At 40.1% G+C, this 16,755-nt stretch overlaps 1 protein-coding gene and 1 long non-coding RNA gene across 4 annotated transcripts in view; both read right to left on the bottom strand.

Annotated features, from left to right (window-relative positions):
- Positions 1–16,755, bottom strand: part of SLC44A5 (solute carrier family 44 member 5) — a 437,182-nt gene that overhangs the window by 317,292 nt on the left and 103,135 nt on the right. The window lies entirely within an intron of this gene.
- The window catches only part of LOC149125660 (uncharacterized), an 82,888-nt gene that overhangs the window by 51,213 nt on the left and 14,920 nt on the right, over positions 1–16,755 (bottom strand). For 2 of the 3 annotated variants that reach the window (XR_016237271.1, XR_016237272.1), the window contains exon 3: positions 12,059–12,530. The exons of the other annotated variant lie outside the window; for it this stretch is intronic. This is a non-coding gene — a long non-coding RNA (uncharacterized LOC149125660). Of the gene's footprint in view, positions 1–12,058; positions 12,531–16,755 lie in introns of those variants that run through there. 3 annotated transcript variants of the gene reach the window in all.

Genomic DNA, 16,755 nt, shown 5'->3' with positions numbered 1-16,755 from the left:
TAGGGATCTCACAGAAGTCTATTAGCTAAAAATCTGTGCATCTGATAAGTTTTTTTTATTTGCCCTTATAAAAGCACCTTTGACAAGTCAGAAAGACTAATAAGGATACCTGGTCTCTGAACCCAACTCTGAGCACCCAGAAAAATTAAATAATGAAGCAAAAGCATATCAATATTAGGAAACATGCAAAATGTTATCTTAGATCTTGTTACAGTCAGAAATGGGAATTCAAATACAGACTTGCATTCTAAATATAGTCAGATTTGTAATTGGACAGTACTTTTTAAACTTTTCAAGTACATGAACATTATTTTTTACAACAAGCATATGTTTTACAGATTTTAATATGCTAGTTATATAAGTTGACTTTTAAACACAATAGGGCTATGTGGGACAATAGATTGAGCAAACATAGCTATGATAAAAGCACACAGAATTTTCATAATTTGCCTAAAAACTTGGTCCAAAAAATTAGAAATACATAATATAAATAACCACCTAAGAGTATTTCTCATCAGAACAAATATTACCTATAAAATCAATTTTAATATAGTTTCAGTAGATACAGTACAATCTCACCAGCATTATCTTTATAAGGCATTAACAAAGTGATATAATTAATATCACATTTATAAAATACAACCTTGTAGAGTGATATACAAGATTGAGTGCCTGCTCCTTCCAGGCCAAAGTGAATAATTTCTATTTTGGGAAATGGGTTACATCTTTGAGGCTAGCCAGGGGTCATTTAGTAAATTATCTTTCCATGCACTAAATAGCCACTAATGTCAAAGAGTTAATGTACCCTTTAGAAAAACAAGTGATGTACTTCTTTGTCAGCCATAAGCTCAACCCAGTCTATTGATCAATTCTATTATCGTTCAAATAAGGCAGGACAGAAGCACATGTTATAATCCCAGTCACATGACTAGGACATTAAATTCCGGAGGGGCATGCTGATTGGCATAAGGCCACAGAGTTACATGCTGAGCTGTGACATGGATGGTTAAGTCCCTGCATCTTGGGCAAAATTCACTGAAAAATATTGCTGATGTGATTTGGCTTGTTCTCAAGAAATTTGAAAATGTTCTAATGTAAATAAGCACAGCACAAGTAACAAAAGCCCCTAGATACAAATTTCTCTGTAAAAATGTAATTACATCAAGAAATTATTTTAAAAATGATTAATAAGAATTGACCTATAATTTATTTTTAATTCAGAAAATTTTCAATATTAAAGATGACTGTCTACAGTTCAATAAATAGTACTAAAACCAGAAATCTTTTTTCATGTAATATTAAAAGGATCAAATCTACTTTGAACCTAGGGGTCCAATGATGGTAATCAGCATCTTGGTTTAGACCAAACATAATTAATCCAAGTTCAAATAGAATGAATCTTTATTTTCACAGATTAATTTGTTAACTTTTTGAGCACTCCTAAATCCCATTGTTGGTTAATAATTCAGGTTAATTAGATAAACATTTTAACAGCTGAAACTTTTATACAGCAACCATTCCATGACAATTTGGTACCACACACAGTATGTTGGCATTAGGGTATATGAGCAAGACATAAACATTTCTACCTTCATGAAGCTTAAGACCTAATGGGAGAGACAAAATACATAAGGTCACAGTAATAGGGAACATTATTTAGACAAGGTCATAGTCAAAGTGGATCTTATTTAGACAAGGTCATAGTCAAAGTAGAAGTTCTCTCCTCCCTTCAGAGAAAGGTACCTCCTTCTTTGATGGCCCGTTCTTTCCACTGGGAACTCACTCGCAGAGATCTTTCATTTAGGTCATTTTTTTTTTTTTTTTGGCCACAGTGTCTTGGTTTTCCATGCCTAAAATACTCTCATGGCTTTTTAGCAAGATCCAAATGCCTCAGAGGCTGATTCTGAGACCAGAGTGCTGTTTAGGGCATCTGCCATTCTGAGTCTGCTGTGTATCCCGCTTCCCACGTTGGATTGTTTTCTCCTTTTTAATTCTATCAGTTAGTATTAGCAGACACTAGTCTTGTTTATGTGACCCCTTTGACACTTAATTCTATCATTATGATCCATTATGAACTGAAACTGATCACTTTGACTAGTCAGATGGCATTGGTACATGCCACCTTGATGGGATTAAATTGGAATCCCCTCGCACGTTTCTAACTTTACCATTAGGGGTAAGTCCAATTGAGCATGTGCCAAACTGTACATCTCTTCCCTCTCTTATTCCCACTCTAATATTTAACAGGGATCACTTTTCAGTTAAATTTATACACCTAAGAATGATTGTGTGTTAATTAAAGAGTTCAACCAATGGTATTAAGTAGAACAAAAAATAATACTAAAAGGAATAAAGTAGTAAGTTGTTCCTCGACAGTCTGAAATAATCTACCCTTGCAAAAATGTCATTCTTTCTATGTGTAAAATGGGAGCTCCCAAATCCCTTAACTAAAGCTTGAGTTCTCATGGACAATAAGCAACAAATAGGCTGTGAATTACTTGAAGGTCAAGACTTTCTTCATGTTGAATACAAAAGGAACGAATTGATGTAGTGAGACCATGACCAGGGCAGATACTACATATGCTCACCCACCTATAAATTCCCAAAACACAGCATAGCACATGCCCCACAATTAAGTTTTGTCAGATTGGCTCTGTGACCCTGTCTTTTTGCAAGCTGAAATAGGAGCTCTTGAGTAACCACTTTTGGCAGACAGAGTATGAAAGCACATCATTTGTGTGAAAATTTCTAAATGTCTTTCAAAGTGGCTCCCTAACAGCTGCCTCCTAGAATATCTCCCAATCACAAATGCCCACAATCATCAATTTTGTTCATGAGAAGAATCGGATGTGGCTCTAAAATAAACAAAATTGAAGAATCAGACTATTTTTAGAGGTCTTCTTTCAAAACAACGTTGAATCTCTGGACTTATGCCAGGGAACTTCTTAGTAGGAACAACATGTTAGGGAAGTTTTCTTCTTCCTTTTTTTTAATATCTGAATCTACATTTGGAGCTGTTGTCCCATCATTGACAGCAGCTGGCTTTTCCTTACAACTAGCTCCTACCAATTTCAATCCTTTCCATTTTTTCTGTTCTCTGTGAGTTTACATGTGACGTGTGAGAAGCTACTGCAGAAATTCAGGACCACAAACAAGCAAAGGAAGGTAAAATGTATGTTTAATGCAGAGAGACAGAAAGGGGGTGGAAGGAAAACACCAAAGCACAACAGAATGAAAAGGGCAGCCATACTCAAGAATGAAAAACACCATATAACCCAGGGTAGGCATTGGGTGCAGCAATTTAAGTCATCACCTGTGCATCCCATATCAGAGAGCCTGGCTCATGTCCCATTTACTGCATTGCCAATCAAGCTTTCTGATAATGTGCCTCCTGGAAGGCAGCAGATTATCGTTCTAGTACTTGAGCCCCGTCACCCACGTGGGAGATGCAGCTCGACTTCCAGGTTGCTGGTTTCAGCCTAGACCAGCTATTATTGTTGCAGTAGTTTGGGGAATAAACCAGTGGATGAGAAATTCTCATTCTCTCTCTCTGTCTCTCTGTCTCTCTCTCTCTCTCTCACACACACACACACACACGCATGCACACGCACACACATGCACACTAAACACACACACACACTAAACACACACAAAAAATTTTTAATGACTTTATCACCAAAAAAGGAGTGAAGATCGAACAAACAAACCAAAAACACAAAATGGGGGAAATGACAACTCACAAAGGGTAGGAAAAAAATCTCAAATCCAAGAAAAGAAAATTTATATTCCGATGACCTTGACCCTAAGGAGACAACAGATTTTAAGGTCTCACCTGAACACAAAAGAAATGATCTCAGATAAACAGAGGAGAGTAATATAAAACACGGTACGAACACAGAGAAGTAGACCAAATGGAGATAAACCAAAAAAAATTTTTTTGAAAGGAAAAATAAAAAGGAAATAAACACATAAATAAAGTCAAAGAAAGAATTACTTCAACTCTTGTGGAGTCAATATCTCTTCAAAAAGCTGATTTTCAAAAATATCTTTTCCTGCCCTAATTTTCTGACAATTGATTCAAATGTCACACAAAGTTCAGAAAGGGCCCTCATTTTGGAGTCCTAGGGTACTTGTGTGTGGGGAGCCATTGCACCGCGCCCTAAAGATGGCGCCGGCTCCTTTCTCCTGGAAGGACTGGCGAGAAACAAACAACTCCTAATAAGGAGATGGCTGAGCTCCCTTCTGGCTTCCGCATTGCTGTACCTATCAATCCTTGCCACTTGGCTGCTTTTGATTGGTGTGCTGATGGCTATAAGGGGGATGGGAGAGGGAAGGAGGCGGAAGAAGAAGCTTGTTCAAGGTTCCTGAATAAACTGCTTGAAGAAGAGTTCGGGTTGCGTCTTCCTTGCTGGTCGAGGGACGCGACACTTGTGAAAGCTCAAGATCATTTTTGTCATCCCTTTCTCTGAGATTAGCCAGGTATCTTAAGCAATGGCAGCTAGAATAATTATTAGAACAAGGAGTACTTTCTCTTCAGGAGCCATAAAATTTAGATAACTGTTTCTAGAAGGATTTTGAAGCTACATATTTCAAAAGGAATTGACAGGTGTTGGCAATAAATTCATATGCTCTCACATGTAAGCTTTTTGTCACTTTAAACCTCAGGATGGATGTCACTTAGGAGCATTTTAAATTACAGGAAATTTCCATTTCAGATAAATGTGATACCTCCATCCAGCAAAAAATTATGAAGTCATTAAAGATAGCATTCTCAAGGAAAAAATAAATTTGAAAATATTCATGACACAATTTATGAAAATAAATAAAGATATTAAGTGGCCAGCACTGTGGTGTAGTGGGCTAAGCATCCGCCTGTAGTGCCAGCATCTCAAATGGGTGCTGGTTCTTATCCTATCAGATCCCCTTCTGATGCAGCTCTCTGCTATAGCCTGGGAAAGCAACAGAGGATGGCCCAAGTGCTTGGGCACCTGCACCCATATGGGAGACCCAGAGGAAGCTCTTGTCTCCTGGCTTCAGATCAGCCCAGCTCAAGCCATTGCAGCCATCTGTGGAGCGAACCAGCAGATGGAAGACCTTTCTCTCTGTCTCTCCCTCTGTCTGTAACTCTACCTCTCAGATAAATAAATCTTTAAATAAGAAAAATGTGAAACTTTGGCTGTTATATGATTCCAATTATGTCATATATATATATTAAATGTCTCACACACACACACATACATCTGCATTTAATGACAACTCTGCAACCAATCAGCTCTAAATCTTCTTAATGCCTGATGCCTTTTGAAAAATGGACATATGTAGGAAGAGTTGTCTCTCAGGAAGTTAAGACATCTCTGGATTGCTGAGAGAAAACTCCCAGCCAACTATCAGTTTTATTTATAGTAATCTTGAGACAACTGATGAGGAAATCAGTGATCAATGATTGAGTTCATCATGCCAGTAGGACTCACTCCATCATGGGGAAGTTATGGGGTAGGGACACTGAAATGGCACAGTCACTGAAATCATAAAGGTCAATTTCTGAAACATACCAGAGTGGAGACAGAAAGTCATTTTATCATCTGAAATGCCCTACATTTCAATCTCTCAAGTAAAGCCCTTCTTAATTTTTTACATCACAAAGTGGTCACATAAAATAAAAGCAATAGGTTAAATGATTACATTTCAAAGATAATAATATCATTACAATGAAACATTCTCAAAATTGGAGTAAACAGACCAGTCCCAAACTCACGTACACATTAATTTAAGACTGTTAAACTTCAAAATTTGAATTGTTCTACTTTGACTATCACATATGCTAAATATGAGCCTCCCTATTACTGAGGAAAAGGTGGATAGATAGAAAGGTAGACAGATAGACACATAGAAGGATGGACAGGACCAGATGAAAAAATTATTATACAAAGAGGTGGTAAGAAGAAGGAGGGGAGACCGGCACTGAGGCATGGCAGATGGAGGAACTGCCTGCAGTGCTAGCATCCCATATGGGCACTGATTCGAGTCCTGGCTGCTCCACTTCTGATTCAGCTCTCTGCTATAGCCTGAGAAAACAGTAGAGTATGGCCTGAGTCCTTAAGCCCTGGCACCTGCATGGGAGACCCATGGGAAACTCCTGACTCCTGGCTTCAGATCAGCCCAGCCCCAGCTGTTGTGGCCATTTGGGGAGTGAACCAACAGATGGAAGACCCCTCTTTCTCTCTCTCTCTCTGCTTCTGCCTCCCTGTAACTCTGCCTTTCAAATAAACAAATAAATTTAAAAAAAAGGAAGGAAGAAGGAAAGGAAGGAAACAAAATTTTTGAGAATTTCAGCTGGTAATGATAAGCTGCGAAAAATTTGTTTAGGAGAGAAAATAATTTGGCTCTGCAAGACTCATAAGTGAAGTTGAATTCAGAAACATGAGTTAAAACAGCACCACAATAGCTAAGCAAATTATTTCCTCCACCACAGAGTATGTCTTAACACACTGTCAGAAAATGGAGTGTGGCGGGGGAAGGGTAAGAGGAGAGGAAAGGAAGAGAGAGAGAAAGAGTGGGAGACACACACACACACAGAGATTGTGCAATTCCAACCATACACTATTTTGCAAATATCCATTATTTACTAAAAGAATAATCCTACCCCTGTCCTATTTAAGATAACACTGTTAAGCCCAAGTGAGCTTTTCCAGGGATAAGGTTCAAGGGTTTTTAAATTACGACTCAGCAATATATCCCCGAACTCAGCTGTCGTGACATAGGGTCACAGGGGTTGAAACACAATAATACCCAACCCATTAACAGAAACAATCATGAACTCAAAATGTGATGTATGTGCAGCCATAAACTCCACTCAGCCTGCCACAAGGAAATGAAAGTGTAAAACATAAGAACAGAGGAGGGGACAGCACTTGAATTTTAGACAACATAGTGTTGCATTAAAGTTGGAGAAAGCATAATCATTCTTTTAACAACTGTGCACAGATGGACTAGTTTACAATGCAGGGAAAACAAGAAAAGGTCTAGGAGCGGAGAGTGTAACGTCTGGGACTACATCAGCACTGGGGTTGAGTGCAGATGGCACTGAGGCAGGCGTCAAGGATGCCCTGTTGTTTCTAATTCTACAAAGCTGAAAAAAGCACATCTTCATGTTTCATTTCCTCTTCTGTAAGGTAAATATCTGCTGGACTTGCATCTTGAGGCTGTTTGCCACAGCTAAGAGTTAGCATTTTACTACTAACACTAAGATGTGAAAACATCTTAGAAACCACAGAGGTTGCTGGTGCCATGGCTCACTAGGCTAATCCTCCGCCTTGCGGCGCTGGCACACCGGGTCCTAGTCCCGGTCGGGGCACCGGATTCTGTCCCGGTTGCCCCTCTTCCAGGCCAGCTCTCTGCTGTGGCCCAGGAAGGCAGTGGAGGATGGCCCAAGTGCTTGGGCCCTGCACCCCATGGGAGACCAGGAGAAGCACCTGGCTCCTGCCATCGGATCAGCGCGGTGTGCCAGCCGCAGTGCACCGGCTGCGGCGGCCATTAGAGGGTGAACCAACGGCAAAGGAAGACCTTTCTCTCTGTCTCTCTCTCTCACCTCACTGTCCACTCTGCCTGTCCAAAAAAAAAAAAAAGAAAAAGAAAAAAGAAAAGAAAAGAAAGAAAGAAACCACAGAGGGCTACAAAACATAAATACCTTTGAAGGGAATAAATTGATCCAAGTCTGACAGTGCCATCCAGTCCCAGGCTGATTATTTGGCTGGATGACTGCAATTTACTATCCCAGACTATAAGAATTCACTGGAATCTTTTATCTCGCTTACTCAGGGAAGAGAAATACACCAAAAAGGTAGAAGTTCCAATACAGAAGATACTACCAAACTGCTGTGCCTTGATTGCACAGGTACCACTTCAGGGTACTTGCCAGGCCCTACATCCTGGACTCCACACCACACTTTAATGAGAGTACTGCAGCAACCTGAATGGGGGCTTTCATGTAAGAGTTAGAAAAGAAACATGCACACAGCATGCAAGCTCTCAAGGGCCTTCATTCAGCCAGCAGCACAGTTTCCTGGTGTTCGGGTCTGACAAATAGAACACTAGAGAAAAAGGAGATTCCTGCAGAATTTCCAAAACAAGGAGCAGGAAGAGAGGAGGGGCCAAAACATGGATGTGACCAGGAAAGTGTTGATGGTGAAGAAGCTGATGAAGAGCTCATATCTGGGAGGCACTACCTGGGGAGGCTACAGCTTGAGAACTGTCTGCAGTATCTTTTATCTCGGATGAAATGACTAAAGCAGAGGAGGATGCTAGTGACTTCAGCACAGACTCTGTATAACAGCACTGCTACCCCACTCTATGTGTATAGTGCACCAGTTTAAGAAACAAGCTATGTAAATTTTCTGAATTTGTGATATGATATATTCATGAAAACAAATGGGAATTAGAAAAAGCAACAGATTAATTGGAGAGAGGTTCCTGCAGTGCAGATTCAGGGCACTTCTTTCTTTCCTGGTCTAGTGCTTTCTGACATAATGCTTCTCGGCCTTTCCTTTCCAGAGCCTTCACAGTCAGCAATGTCCACTATTTGAAATGAGAAAAGGCTACATAAAACCGGGTTTAGCCCAGCCATGCTTCCTGAGATCAGTGTGTTTAAAATTTGAAGCTGAGTCTAAGCCAAACCTCCTCCCACATTAGGAGAGAGGACGCTTTGCCCCATGCCTTCTGCCACTCGATCATCCCTCGGGCGTTGACTGGTCGTGCTGGTGGACCAACCCCGGCACAAGACTGTGTGAATGATGCTTTCTGTCCACTCACTAGTCCTGTGCTTTTGGCTTGGACCCTGTCCCCATACAACCTGGAACTATACAAAATATGCTGGGTTCTACTCCCAGAGCTTAACGATGACTTTCTTATTCTGAACAAACAGCTTTAGAGACAGAAGGAAAGAAGAGGAAGTAACAATTACTCTCTAGCTGAAATTGTACTTTCTTCAGTTTGGATGCCCTGGAGCCTGTTTGCCTCCTGCTCCCTTTCGTCAAAGTGTGAGTCATCAACATAAGGGAAAGGGGGAAGGCAGCTGTTGAAGGCAGAAAGAGAGGAAAGATAATCAGGTCCTTTCTTTAGATTCCCCCTTTAAACCCTACACACACTCCTTAGCAGGTGGTTATGTTAACTCCAGAGTAAGTGCAGGTGGAAATGAACATGTTTCTATACATTGACTCTGCGTAGCCACCGCCATGTACAGATGGTAAAATGGAAGTAACAACTACCTCAGTAACAAACAGACCCCAAATGCTTGCCAAGAATGCACTGGAATAACATGTCTTTTCCCAATACTTCCTATTTAGCAGTGGCCAGTTTATGACAGCAGTCCTAACATGGGTGCTTCAGGAGGCAAGGTAAGCAGATAAGACTTTGGGGACAGACAGACCCAGGATTCAAATTCCCACTTAGTCACTTTTGGACACATAACCATAAATAAATAATTTCTACTGTTTCCAGTCTATTAGATAAGCAGTTCTTAGACCAAACACTCGCAGGTTAGGACAAATAAACTAAATGCAGAGGATGTTGCTTTATTCCTCCTATATATTTTCCTAAACCAGCAGCTCAATTAGCTCTCATTGTGACACACAGCAGACATCTGGCAATATCTGAAGACCTGCTTATGTTACAACTGAAGATGGAGTTGCTATTGGCACCTGGGGGAAGAGGCCAGGATGCTGCTAAATCACACTACAATGCACAGGACAGCCCTTCACAGTCTAGAATTAGGTGGGCCAAAATATTAATAGTGCCAGTGTTGAGAAATCCCTTTCTAAGGAGATAAAATATTCATGGTTAAAAGCAGGTAAATTTGTTGAGTTCAATTTATCAGTATGGTATGTTGTTCATTTAACAGAAATATAGGGGCCAGCATTGTGGTGCAGCAGGTAAAGCCATTGCCTGTAGTGCTGGCATCCCATATGGGCGCCAGTTCGTGTCCTGGCTACTCCACTTCTGATCCAGCTCCCCGTTAATGCAACTGGGAAAGCAGCAGAGGATAGCCCAAGTGCTTGGGCCCCTGCACCCATGTGGGAGACCCAGAAGAGACTCCTGGCTCCTGGCTCCTGGCTCCTGGCTCCTGACTTCAGACTGGCCCTGCTCTGGCCATTGGGCCATCTGGGCAGTGAACCAGTGAATGGAAAATCTGTCTCTCTCTCTCTCTCTCTCTCTCTCTCTCCCTCCCCCTTTTGTTGTATCTATGCCTTTCAAATACCAAATCTTTAATATATATATATATAAAGCAACATAATATGCAGGCATATCCTTCATAATAGACATTCACAGAGTGATCCAATCACTTCACCTTCAAGAACTAACCCTCATGAATGCACCCAGTGATTTATATAAGAGCAAATAGATTAGAAAATTTAAAACAACAAACTATCGATGATAGGTTGGATGATTATAGGAAAGGTGGCCATACACTTTGTCTTTCACACCAGGATGATTCTGGGAGTAAAACTTGAGTCAAGACTTTCCTGTGTAAATGGAGGAAAATGGGCCCCCTGATTAAAAAAGAATGGAAAGATAAAGTATGCCACATTGTTATTATTGAATGGTATTCAGTCAGCAAAAATATTTTAAAGAATATCTAACATAGTTAAGTAATAATGATATACCTTTAACTATAAAATACAATATAAAATTTGTAAATCTAATTTTAAAATACACATCTTTGTAGGTTTTTTAAAAAGAATGGAACCAAATACATCAAATATTTGACAATTTAAATCACTGGCTAGTGAGGTTATAATTGATGTGTATTTTTTCTCTATATTTAAAATTGTGAGACAGGAGCTTCTTCTGGGTCTCCAATGCGGGTGCAGGGGCCCAAGCACTTGGGCCATCTTCTACTGCTTTCGTAGGCCATGGCAGAGGGCTGGATAGGAAGTGGAATAGCCAGAACTCGAACCGGTGCCCATATGGGATGCTGGCACTGTAGGAGGCAGCTTTACCCACTATGCCACAGCACTGACCCCAACACAATTATTTTTAAAATTAAAAATGTATCCTGATTCTTTAGGAAGCAATATAATTCAGTCTCAGTTGATGATGGAAAGTTATTATTCACAGAAGACTGTCAACTAATTAGTATAGAGGAAATTACATAAATTAGAAAACTCAATTTTTACAATAAAATAATTATTTTTTTCAATTTTTTAATGAAATAATTATTTCAAGGAAGAAGCATAAATAGATTCTAAAATCGTAAGGTGAAAGGTTGTTGGGATACTCACAAAATGCTAATTGCAAAGAGAAAAACAAATCTTTATAATGAAGAGATATGATGATCACCATTATTTACAAAATGATCAAATTTAACATCATTTTAGCAGAAAACCTGGCATTACTTATCGTCTGTTGTAACATATTATGAAAAAGGACATCACCTATGTGATACCCTTTCCAAAAATGCTGACTTTGAATTTACTCAAGCCATTAGATTTTTACTTATTTTTAGGAAATGTCATGAATACAAAACCTAGAAAAACCACACCTTTAGAAAGAAACCAGACAAATCTAGAATGTGGAACTTTCCACAGTGCAACTAACCTTCAATGCCTTCAAAAAATAAATGATATAAGAAATAAAAGGATTCTGAGATTGAAAGTCACTGAACGGACATAGCCAAACACAACCTAAAAACACTTTAAACTTTGTTCTTAAAAATATATATAAATGTTATTTTTGTACAATTGAGGAAATTCAAATATGAATTGAATGTATGTTGATATTATGGTGTCTGTATATACACATACATATATGAATATATTATGTTCTTGGATATGATGATGCCAATGAGATTAGATAATGCATTAGGGTAAATAATTGTCTACAATTTATTTTCATGGTGTTCAGAAAAAAGCACAAAGTGAATAGGAAAAATTAAATTGTTGAATGAAGGTAATGCTACAAATGTGCACATCATGTCAGTCTTTTAATGCTTCAAAATGTTTGTGGAGGGTTGGCATTTAGCCTAGTAGCTAAGAGACCTCTGTCCCTTTTTGGAGTGCCTGCGTTCAATGCTCAGCACCAGCTTCTGATTCTAGTTTCTTGCTTAATGCAGACTCCGGGAGGTCCCAGTGATGACTCAAGTAGTTGGGTTACCACCACCCACGTGGGAGACGTTGAGTTCCTAGCTCCCAGCTTTCGCCAACTGAGTATTGACCATTGTGGACATCTGGGGAATGTACAATAGATGGAAATATTCTTTCTCTCTCCCACTCTCTATAATAAATAATAATGTTTATTAATTGCAGGAAAATTAAATGAAAACCTGACAGGTTGTATAACAGTTTAACAAAGACTTGAAGAACCCTCAACAGTCTCTTCAGAGTTCAGACTTCCTCATCCTCCACACCGCTTCAGCCCAGCTCTTTGAGTTCCTTCCATTGGCCCCCTCAGTTCTTGCGAAAAATTTCAGCTGTCATCCTCTCCACCACAGGTGCTGTCACCTTTTTTACCTGCTCCCTCTTTGGGGGTCCTTTTCTCTGCAAGAATAATGGGAATAGAAAATGGATCTATCTGCAGCTAACTTCCTTACTGTGGCAAAAACAGTGTTGATCAGATACTGTCAGGTGCTCTCTTACCTTTCCAAGGCTACTCATAGTTAGGGTGGGATTATGTAACTGGTTCTGTGGAAAAGCATACGCTACTCCTGGGCAGCAACTTCCACATTTCTTTTCCTTTGTCATGGCAACCCTGTGAGCCAGATGAGCCAATCATGTGGCTCCCAAATAGAAGATGACCTGCTCACATTAGACTGTGACATGAGCACTAAATAAATTCAGGTTGCATTAAGCCATTGAGCTTGCAGGGCTTATCTGTTGTATCAGCTAGCCTTAATTATCCTAATATACTTACATGTAAGCAAATATGCAAATCCTTTTTTCATGTATTTTCTTTATTTTATTTTCACTTTAATTTTCATAATACCTGCTTCTTGGTGCTTTGATTTACAAAGTTTCTCTCACTGAGTACTCTCAACAGTGTAATGAAGGAGGTGCTATCATTTTTCCTATTTTGTCCATGAGAAAACTAAGGCACAGAGAAGCTGAGTAACTTGTGAGAGATCACACAGGACTCAGACTGAATGCTAGATTCTAGATCTGAATATAAATACAATTCATACATGTCTACTCTGAGTGTTAGTCTGAATCCTACCTTTAACATGCAATTAAGAAAGAACAAATGATGTCTCCCTGGGAAACTTGAATATGAGGATTTGAGAATTTCCCTCCCACAGAAGCTCTATTTCAAACAGCAACCAGCACATTTGTCCATTTCCTCCACACAAGGAGGGAAGGAAGGAACAATAAAATGAAAGAACAACAGAAAAAAGAAAACTTGAATAGGTAGGGAAGGTCACTTGTTAGGACTTCACAACTTATTGATATTTTCCTTTGCATTGCCTGGTAGGGCCAGATGCATCGTATTCCAACACACAGAGAGACAAGAAAGCATTAAAATGACCTACAATTTGGTGACTTTGGAACAAAATAAACAAAAAACAACATAATACTTTTAAAGATAATTCCTAAAGCTAAGAATGAATTATCAGCCTTGGACAGCACTAATCCTGGAAAAAACATACTTGGCCCTATATCAGTATTAAATTTTTCAATTTCTTTGCTGCCTATCGATTGGTAACATTTTCAAGGACCAATTTTCCTTCCTCCATTTTAAATTGACTTCTCTTTTTAGCAAGACTGGGTTTTTTTGAGTGCGTTGAGGCAAAGAATTCGTTTAATTTTACTTTTTCTAATCAATGTCAATAAGACTCTCTCAATCGATAGCCTACCCTTGCTATCCATTAGACACCTTTCTGGGCTGTTGACTGACCTTTTGTGTCTCATGCAATTCTGCAGCACTTTTAGTTAGTCTTACATGAAATGTTTTTGTCATTTTCCACCTTTGCTCTTTCTGTCATTTTAAAACTCTGGGCTTCACTGTGTAATTTCTCAACTTCTCTTTTGAACTTGACCTGTATTATGTGCCTTTTGTGCCCTTAATTATATTTTGTACTTTGGGGTTCATCCATGCTGGTCTTTTCTAATCCCACTGTATTGATTGCTACATGGCAAAACCTCCTCCCCTCTGAAACACTATTTGTCTTTAAACTCTTTTTTTTTTAACCTTCATATGCTGACAACCACCAACAGTTTTTTCCACTAGTCCTTTCCAGGAAATCTCCAGCGATCTACAGCTGAAGTGATCAAGATCCATTCACTAGAATCTTAATTACACCCCCTCTCTATATTAACAACCTGAACACAAGATTGAGAAAGAAATCACAATGACAAAAGGTAGAACATACATGTATGTGGGCTGTTGCACAGCTCACTAGGCTAATCCTCCACCTGCGGCACCGGCACCCTGGGGTTCTAGTCCTGCTTGGGGCACCAGATTCTGTCCCGGTTGCTCCTCTTCCAGTCCCGCTCTCTGCTGTGGCCCAGGAAGGCAGTGGAGGATGGCCCAAGTGCTTGGGCCCTACACCAGCATGGGAGACCAGGAGGAAGCACCTGGCTCTTAGCTTCAGATCAGCGCAGCGCCCCAGCCGTAGCAGCCATTTGGGAGTGAACCAACGGAAGGAAGACCTTTCTGTCTCTCTCTCTCTCTCTCTCACTATCTAACTCTGCCTGTCAAAAAAAAAAAGTAAAGAAAATACATATATGTCATAAGCGGAAAAGATATTTTCAGGAGAACATTCAGGAAGCAATAAGCATCAAAATTATAAAGAGACAAGAAAAAAGAAATAAAGGAAGATTCCTTGAAGAGATATAAAAATGAGAAATACCAAGTTAAAGAACAGTACAAACACTTGGAGCTTACAAAAGTAACAATGAACAATTTTAAGGATTAATGAGCCAAATACAAAAACACCAGCTATTAAGAAGGTGTCAAATACAGTCTAGCATTTTGTCTTATGTAAACCTATGCAGCAGTCTTCTCTTTGACCTCTCACTCTGGAATTATCTTCCCCCTCTAACCCTTCAGAATGTGACCAGAGTCCTTGTCATAAAATGCACTTTTAGACATTTCTCTACTAGAAAGACTTTTGATGGCTTCCTATACCAACCAGAACAAAGCCCAAATGCTTAGAGCACCCCACATATCTGGACCCTGTTTACTTTTTTATCCTCATTTCTAGCTGCTTCTCTTTTATCCCCAGATCTGTCTACTTCAAACAAAACATTCCTTATGATCTTTTCCTCTGGACCACTGTGTTGTTTTTTTTTTTTTTTCTGATAATGTTCTTTGCTGCCCTTACTCTTGCCTTTTCTTTTTCATGTAGATGCCTCTTCTTACCTGACTCAAATAAAAGTTAAGAATCCTCCCTTGATATCCCGACATGGTTCATTGTTAGCTCTCTTGTCATGGCACATAACTAAATTCCATTATCTTATTTACTTATCTGCATCCCTCTCCAGTCAGTAAGCAGTATGATAGTAATGACAATGTTTATTATTTTTTGCCCTGGCATCCCAGGACTCAACACTAAACTTTATACCTGCAGAAGCTGATAAATAATTTATTGAATAGATGTTTACAAATATTGAGATGATGGGATCCTCTATTAACCTAAGGCTTCGTTTAAACCCTTATTACCAATCCTTGTTGAATGTATTTCTAGCATGAGTAGGGGCAGCCATTAACAGGTGCATTAAAACACACAGATCATTAGAAAGTTACCTTTGTGCTGTGGGACAGCTCTGCTTCTCTAACCTTTCCCCTACTGACTATTAAGGCTTGTAGTTGTTACCAGTCAAAAGTCAGCAGTTAGTGTGCTCTTAGTATCCATAGACCTCCCACCTGTTCAGAAGTCATCACTCATCAGTATCTCAATCTACTAAAGACTCAAGTTTGGCCGGCGCCGCAGCTCAATAGGCTAATCCTCTGCCTGCTGTGGGGAGCAACTCGGACTAGACTGTTACTGGAATTAAGACTTATTCTATGCATCTGCTCTCCCACAATATGGCGCTGGGAGAGGAGGAAACAGCTTCTACACAGCTGCCTCCAGTTCAACCAATAAACAGCAGGACTTGCTCCTGATTGGAGGAGAGCAGCGTACTCGGCGTGTGGGTAGCAGAGTTGGGATTGGCGGAAGAGGACTATAAAGGAGGAGAGAGACAACATGCACCAGGAACATCTATCTGAAGGAACACCTGAGCAGCCCTCGAGAGAGCCAGCCGGCGGTGTGCCGCTCCCCCGCGGAAGTGGGGAAAGTGGCAGGGAGAACCGCCCTTCCACAGAGGTGGAAGGGACGGTAGCCAACCCAGGAAGAACTAGCAGCAAACCCGGGAAGGGCCGAGCAGACAAAAGAACAGCGCAGGGTCCTGTGTCGTTCCTCCGTGAAGAGGGGGAGCGACAGCCTGTGGCTCCAGCACACCGGGTTCTAGTCCCGGTCAGGGCGCCATTGGAGGGTGAACCAACGGAAAAGGAAGACCTTTCTCTCTCTCTCTCTCTCTCTCTCTCTCACTGTCCTCTGCCTGTTAAAAAAAAAAAAAAAAAAAAAAAAAAGAAAGAAAGAAAGAAAAAGAAAAAAGACTCAAGTTTGCCCACCGAAGGGCTTCTACCATCAATGTTATCCTGACAACCACAGAGCAAGGATCTTAGAAGAAAAAGCACTCCTCTTAAAGGTCTCCAGCCCCTATGTATTCAGTAATGAATGAGTCTATTTTCCTGCCCTAGAAAATCTAGCATAATAAGAAAAAT

This window comes from Oryctolagus cuniculus, chromosome 7 (genome assembly GCF_051225735.1).
Source record: "Oryctolagus cuniculus isolate XC-2025 breed Fujian yellow rabbit chromosome 7, ASM5122573v1, whole genome shotgun sequence".
Lineage (NCBI taxonomy): Eukaryota > Metazoa > Chordata > Mammalia > Lagomorpha > Leporidae > Oryctolagus > Oryctolagus cuniculus.
The sequence above is the reverse complement of the archived record's forward strand: the minus strand, read 5'-3'. Positions and strand labels throughout refer to the sequence as shown.